Source organism: Rhea americana, unplaced genomic scaffold (assembly GCF_003343005.1).
Source record: "Rhea americana isolate MKP2758 unplaced genomic scaffold, rheAme1 scaffold_31, whole genome shotgun sequence".
NCBI classification, from domain to species: domain Eukaryota; kingdom Metazoa; phylum Chordata; class Aves; order Rheiformes; family Rheidae; genus Rhea; species Rhea americana.
Window position 1 is genome coordinate 1,125,677 of NW_028186435.1, and position 6,903 is coordinate 1,132,579.

Here is a 6,903-nt window from a genome sequence, read left to right on the forward strand (position 1 = left end):
AAAAAAAAAAAAAAAAAAAAGGAAAGGAGTTGCCAAAGAGTTGGGAGTTGGTGTTGGAAAAGGCTCTATATTGAAGTGCCAGGGGAGGCCAGACTGACACCAGGTATGAACTCTGGGATTTTAAGTCAGACATCAGTGAACTATTGCATGCGGTTTTTTTCAAAGCATAGGTCTGCTGTCTACCAGGGAAGGTGAGGGGCATGTCTAGGGGGACAGTTTTCTGTAATACCTACATGCCCTGGTCATTTGAGCCCATTAATAACCTCCCCCTCAGCCTGAGTGTTTGCGGATTACCTCTACAAACTTCTCCAGCATCCTGAAGGCCACATATTGGCTGACTGCTATGCACTAACCAGCAAATATGTTCAGAGGAGCCATTAATCAGCAATGACAAGGGGTAGCACTCATCTGGGCCTCAAAGCAAGAAGTAACTCATCCATAAGCACTGCCTGCTTTCAGCCCTAAAATTTCCCTAATGCTGTAAGGCTGAGAAACTAAGGCTATAAGGCCAAAGCAATGAAACATAGGTGAAGGCAGATTTTTCAGTCTATTCACTAATCTCTGTGTGGATCTGATCCCGTGACTCTGCAGATGTGACAGTTAACTGTCCAAGCCTATCTCCTGCCTTCCCCCTGTTCTCCTGGCCTTCTACTCCCTGACCTACCACAGAGGCTTTTTGAGCCCTGCCTATTCCATGTTTACCTGCCACAGTTCTCCCTAATCTTTGTCTGTCACCTTATGTCCAGCCTGAGCACAACGTTTAAACCTACTCATATTTAATCTCTTTTAACTCCTGCCTTCACAAAGAAACTCATGACCTCCTCAGCTCCGCTCATGCAATCTGCTAACCCAGGAGAAGTTGGGTATCTCTTATACTAAGACTCATTTCCAGTCTCAGAGCTTCCAACTGGATCTTCAAGGTGAACTAGTTATGACTCTAGCTTTATTAGGTGGCTTGGGTAGGACTTAGATGCATGGCAAGAAGGAGATTATTCAAAAAGGGGGATTAGGCAGATAATAGCTGAATTGGCAGAGAGGCTAATCCTGTGCATGTGCAAGAGTGGCAACTTAGCTGTCAGGGGACTTTTCCCTATATTGTCTGTGTGGCTGCTGGGGCAAGATATATGGTGAGGCCTGTGAGGGCAGYGGGATGTGTGGAATGAAGTGGGGATTAGGCTTAGTTTAGCTGTCTAACTCCTCCTGACGTAGGAAGCTGAATCCTGCTGTTAGTGTTCAAAGCACTTCTAAAATGGGTCTGATCTATCACAGATGCATACAAACACTGTGTGAAGAGTTATTGGTCAACTTTTAGTATTTTAAAATACATGCTGATACAGTTGTATTTAATGTCGATATGTTTCTATAGGGCCTTATAAAATGCTTTATGCCTGTCCAGCAGTTTCATTTGTCTGAGTTGAATTGGCTATGTAGCATAAAATAGTTTCTCCATTGTAAGTGCAAGAATAGCCAGTGATGTTCTTGTTCTTTTTCTTTTTTTCCCTATGCATTCTTAATGCACCCATGAAACAAGATATGTTTAAACAGTGTTTATAGCACAATATGGTGCTATTTACAGTTAAGCTGGGATTTTGAATTTTTTGTATACAGAGAAGGACCAAAACAAAGATCTGCAGTTATGGTGTATTTATTTTTCTTAGTAAGAACTGGTAGGAACTAAGAATTACAGGTTAAGAAACCTGTAATGCAGACACATGCTCATCGGGTAGAACTGAACCTGGATCAGACACAACCAGCATGACTAAAGTCCACTAAAGTGACATAGTGACTTTGCATGAAGTTGAGCTTAAAGAAATAATTGTATCAATAAATGTCAAGCTCATCACTCACAAGAAAGGCAGCAAGAAATACGACTGTGAGTTAAGCAAGACTGTTGTCTCAGAAGTCTCCATGTTGCTTGCATGCATTCTACTACATAGAAATACACAGGGGCTCCGTATCTCTTTCCACCATGGCCTTACTTTGGTGCTGGCTTCAAGAGAAGTTAATGACTTGCTGAATCACCAGAACCATTTCCAACAACAATTTTTTTTTCTTATCCAGGTGAACTCCATTTTAATTGTGACAGAACCAGAGTGGGATGTTTGAAAAAAAGAATTTTTCTAAAATGTAACTGTGATGTATTCAGATTTAAAAATATCTGTATTCAGATTTAAAAATACCAAACTAAGCACATTAGGTTGTGCTCTTTATAAGTCTTACTACTTTGCTATTTTTTCTGAGTCATCATGTCTTTGCTCACTCAAGAAATAAATACATTTAATTATTGTGTTGTGGAGAAAAGAGTTTTTGTATTTTAAGGTATCCTGACTGCCATTACAAACACCAGTGCTACTCAGAGAAAATAATCAAAAGCATTGTATTTATTCTGCTATTGCATTTTCTACATGCTTTTTTCTTTTTTGAACTGAAATTATTTGCTTGATTTTTAGACTGTTTTAGATTTACTTGTTTATATTTACCCACATTCAGACTTTTCTGTTTCTATTTGAGTCACATTAATCTAAACATTACTGAAAATTTAACTCCTACTTTACTTCAGCTACCACTAACTTCCTCCTTTACTATTTGCTCCTTGTTTTTGTGGCTGCTGTTTGCCACTTCCCCCCACCTACTGTTTAAGTATTTTCACTATGTTCCTACACAACCCTGTCTCACACCTTGTCTTTGCTGCGTCCACAGTAAAGACTGTGATAGGCTGAGGACATCATCTCAATGCCAGCCAAACTCTCTTCCTTCATTTCTTTCCACTCKTGTCTTAGAGCCACTGAGAAGGTGGAGACAGTAGGAGTCCACCCATTGACTGTCATGAGAACCAAGTCAGTCCTCTCCATCCTTTGATGATGTATGAGGGAAGAAGGAAAAATATCCAATGAATTGCTTCTCTAGTGTCTTTTAAGGGTCCTGTGCTGTTCTCTGCGTGCTTCAGCTTTGTGACTTCCTTGAGACACAGGCTCCATTTCGGTCACTGAAATAGGAAGAAGTAACAACTTAATGTGTTCATGGGTTTAAGTGAAACTCCTAACCTTGGATGGGCTGCTGGCTTTGTCCTAGTGTTTGCAAATGGTATTTAAATAAAATATTTCATCTGAAATGGAAAGCAGCATCTTGAAAAAAAAATGTCTCAAGCAGAGGAAAAATAGCATTTTGTAGTTTGTGTTCCACAGGTTAGATGATTACAGCTGCAAATTCCTATGAACAGAAGTGAATTTATCCTGCTTAATTATAACATGAATGGTAAATGAAATATAAAACGAAATAATATTAAGTATAATTTTCCATGTCGTTACCTATGGTGAGAGAACTGAAGCCATAAATGGGACGTCTGACTGAGCAGCCGCACCTGATTTGATAYAAGTGAAAGGCACAGCTGGCCAGCATCACTACAGACTCATTTATGGATGAATAGAGATTCTAAGGAACTTTGGCTTAGTATAATTTTTTGAAAAGGTTCAGTAAGCAATTTGCCATTTTATACTTCTTAATAACAGGGAAATTATCTTGCAGAAAATTATGTACAGTTCAAAATTCTTCTCAGCTGCAGCTCTCCAATTGCACTAATGAGTAATAGGCTATTTGCAGTTGTAACTGAGCAAGCTCTAGCCTTCTGTGTAATAAATTATTACTTTCTTGACTCAAATATTTATCATGTTATTAACTTTAAGCTAATGAAAAGAGATAATTTAAGCAAACCAGAGTCAAACAACTAAGATCAATTTTTCATTATTTAAGCAAATTCAATAACTTACTACTACATCAAAAGGCTTGTCATAATGAATATACCAATGCTGAAACAGATATTTTTAAATAATATGGAAAAAAAAACAATTATCTTAAAATTATTAATTTTCATTACTCGTGCAAATTAGGTTTCTTTTAAAAGTACTGACTACAAGCTGCATGCCCTGAAGACATTACAATGTTTGTGGAAATACAACCTGAGCTACATTTACATTATTCCTTAATTAAATATAATAGTTTAAATTTACTTAGAAAGAGAACCCAGTAGAACTTACAAAACAGAATTTAGAGCAAAGCTTTGTATGTGGCTGTGAAGCTTACCAAACAACGACTGTGAAATAAAATATCCAAAAATAATGCAACAGTTTTAATGAAACTAGACTGGAAATTAAGGTAGTGATTCACACCTATGTCATTCTTTGGTATAGAGAATGGAACAAAATGAAATACAAGGGTAAAGACCTTATTCCAAGTCAGAAAGCTCAAGGCCTTCTTGCCCACATGCAAGCATGTTACATTTGCAATTCTTGTATTTAAATCTGCAGATACGTCCATGCTGGTTGCCAGCACTTTGACTGAAGCAATTAAAAGATTATTCAATACGTTGTTCAAAAGTGGCTCCATTTAATGGGAAACAGGACTGAAATTGTAAATATTTACTGATCTAGAAATTCTCTATATAATATATGAGGCAATAATGGGAGCAGTTATGAAGGATAATAACACTCTAGGGAATAAAGTGGATGAACTAGTACATCTAAGCCACACATGAAATGTCGGGGTGGTTTGTAGGTCTGAATATGCAGGGGGCTTAGACCCAGAAGGTTTTTTTACAAGCTGGCTGAAAGAGTTATTGATACAAGCCAATTTAGCTGCCCCAGTTGTTCTGGCATCTGCCAGGAGGCTTCTTGCTAAATAAACTTCTACTTCTCCCTTTCTGTGTACTGTGCTGGTGGGTTGTGTAATTGTTTTTGTAATAAACAGGCTCCTTAAAACATCAAGAATTGCTTCTAATCTGAATTACCAAAGTTCCACTCTGGGAATATATATCCAGATTACACTATGTTACTTTTGAAGAGGAGACAGATGTTCATGGCTGTGAAACAGATATTTCAATATATTGTTTTTTCTTGCGCAGTTCACTACTCAGCTAGACTTCAGTACAAGGCAATAGGCATATGGACAGCTTTTAACTCCCGAGGAAGCAAGTGTGTTTGCACAGGATCAGTGAAAGTAAGATTGCTGTATTTGCAGGAATACAGAAATGAAAAAATAAAAAATTCCTCTTAGAACATTTTCTGTTGTGGTTGCAAATTATGGAATGAAAAAAATCTTCATACATAACAAGCTGTGTATTCTTTATATGATAACTAGTATACCACTGCCCTCATTCAATTCTTAAAATAAGATTTAGAAGAAAAATACAGACTAAAAATGTCATGCAAGAAGAAAAAGACTGTGAATTTCTTGAGATATTTCACAATTTCACATCATCATGTCATGACTGCACAGCAAATTAAGAAGCAACATATCTTGAAGCACATACACCAACCACAATTCCTGTTTTGCAGCCTTTACTTATGGGGGTGAGGGGTATACTTGTGTGCACACACATGTTTATATTTCCAGCTGACAGTAAACCATTTCCAGGTGAACGCAAACCTGTGTGAGCAATCTAGAAATCTCTTGAGGCAACCACTAAAGAAGCAGTGCAAGGATAAGGCCACTTAGCAGCAGTGGTCACCTTCTTCAGTTGGTTTAACCGAAGCTGAAATGGTTTATGTGGTGTAACAGCTCTGGTGGAAACTATGTTTTAATGGCAAGAGTGCAAACATTACTGTAGACATTACATAATTACTCCTGGAATAGTATTCCCTTTAGAGGGAATGTCTGTTACTTTGATAATGCAGGCAGAGCTTTTTAGCTGTAGGAAAGCATGAAGCTCCTTTACGCTAAGTTTTTTACAGCAACATTTAGAGATCTCTGACTAGGCTACCTGACTGTTTTCTAGACATGCTCATATCTGGCAGAATGTCCAACCTCACTGGCTTATTTTCGCTCACGAGTAAAGGGGAAATTAGCCAGTTTAAAAACTGCTTTATTGTATGTAATCATATCAGACCGTCATCATAACTGCCTATGTGTACTGATTATTACAAATACGAGAATCATTTTGTACTGGTTGCTCTTTTAAGACAGATCTGTCCTGGTTATTGCAAAGAGACATTAAAATCCCCTACTCTCTGCGTATGGGAAATGCCTGCCTACTGGTGGGCAGGCACCAGCTGTTTGAGCCCTCAAAAGGTAAGGGGTGGTATGCCTCTTACCAGTTTTAATTCTAACAAAGATATGAAAAGTCTTCACATTTATATGTGAAGCTTTTATATATATAATATATATACAATATACATATATATTTCTAATTCTCCTTTGAATTTTACAGAATATTTACTTCAATAGTATTCTCTGACATGTAGACCCAAAGATTAACTAGCTATACAGTATAAAAACATTGGCATCCATTTTAAATATTTTGTCTTTTTATTTTATTGGGTATCCCCTTGATCTTGTATTGCAACCCAGAAATAAGGAGTAACTGACTGATATGCTTTATACTATTTGTGATTATTCATCTAGCCCATAAATAGACCAAATCTCTCCACAAACGGAATTATTTACCAGCCTCTGATCACTTGCCTTTAACCTCTTTCMGTTTATTGTATTTCTGCTGTTTTGTGAGACATGCTGGCAGATGGTAAGCAAGATCAAAATTGAAGGTGTACTATTGATTTATAGGATAATATAATAAATGCCGTCTATATAGTATTTTCTAACCCAATTTTTATTATTTCCTAACACTCTTGTTGTTGTTGTTTTATTTTCATTTTTAACGTATGGCTGCACATTGAGCAGATGGCTTCATTTGAGCCACACACAATGCTGTCTAGGACTTTCTCCTGAATATTTACAGTTAATTTAGAACAGGCAAAAACTCCCACTGAAGCCAATGGGGAAAATAAATAAGAACTGCTGAGGAGGGCTCAAAGGCTGGCAGGATCCTGCAATTTAACAGTTTTCAGCGCAACTTAGAAAGAAAAGAAGGCAGATTTTTTTCTGAGATACAGGCTTGTTAAAGTGATAGCA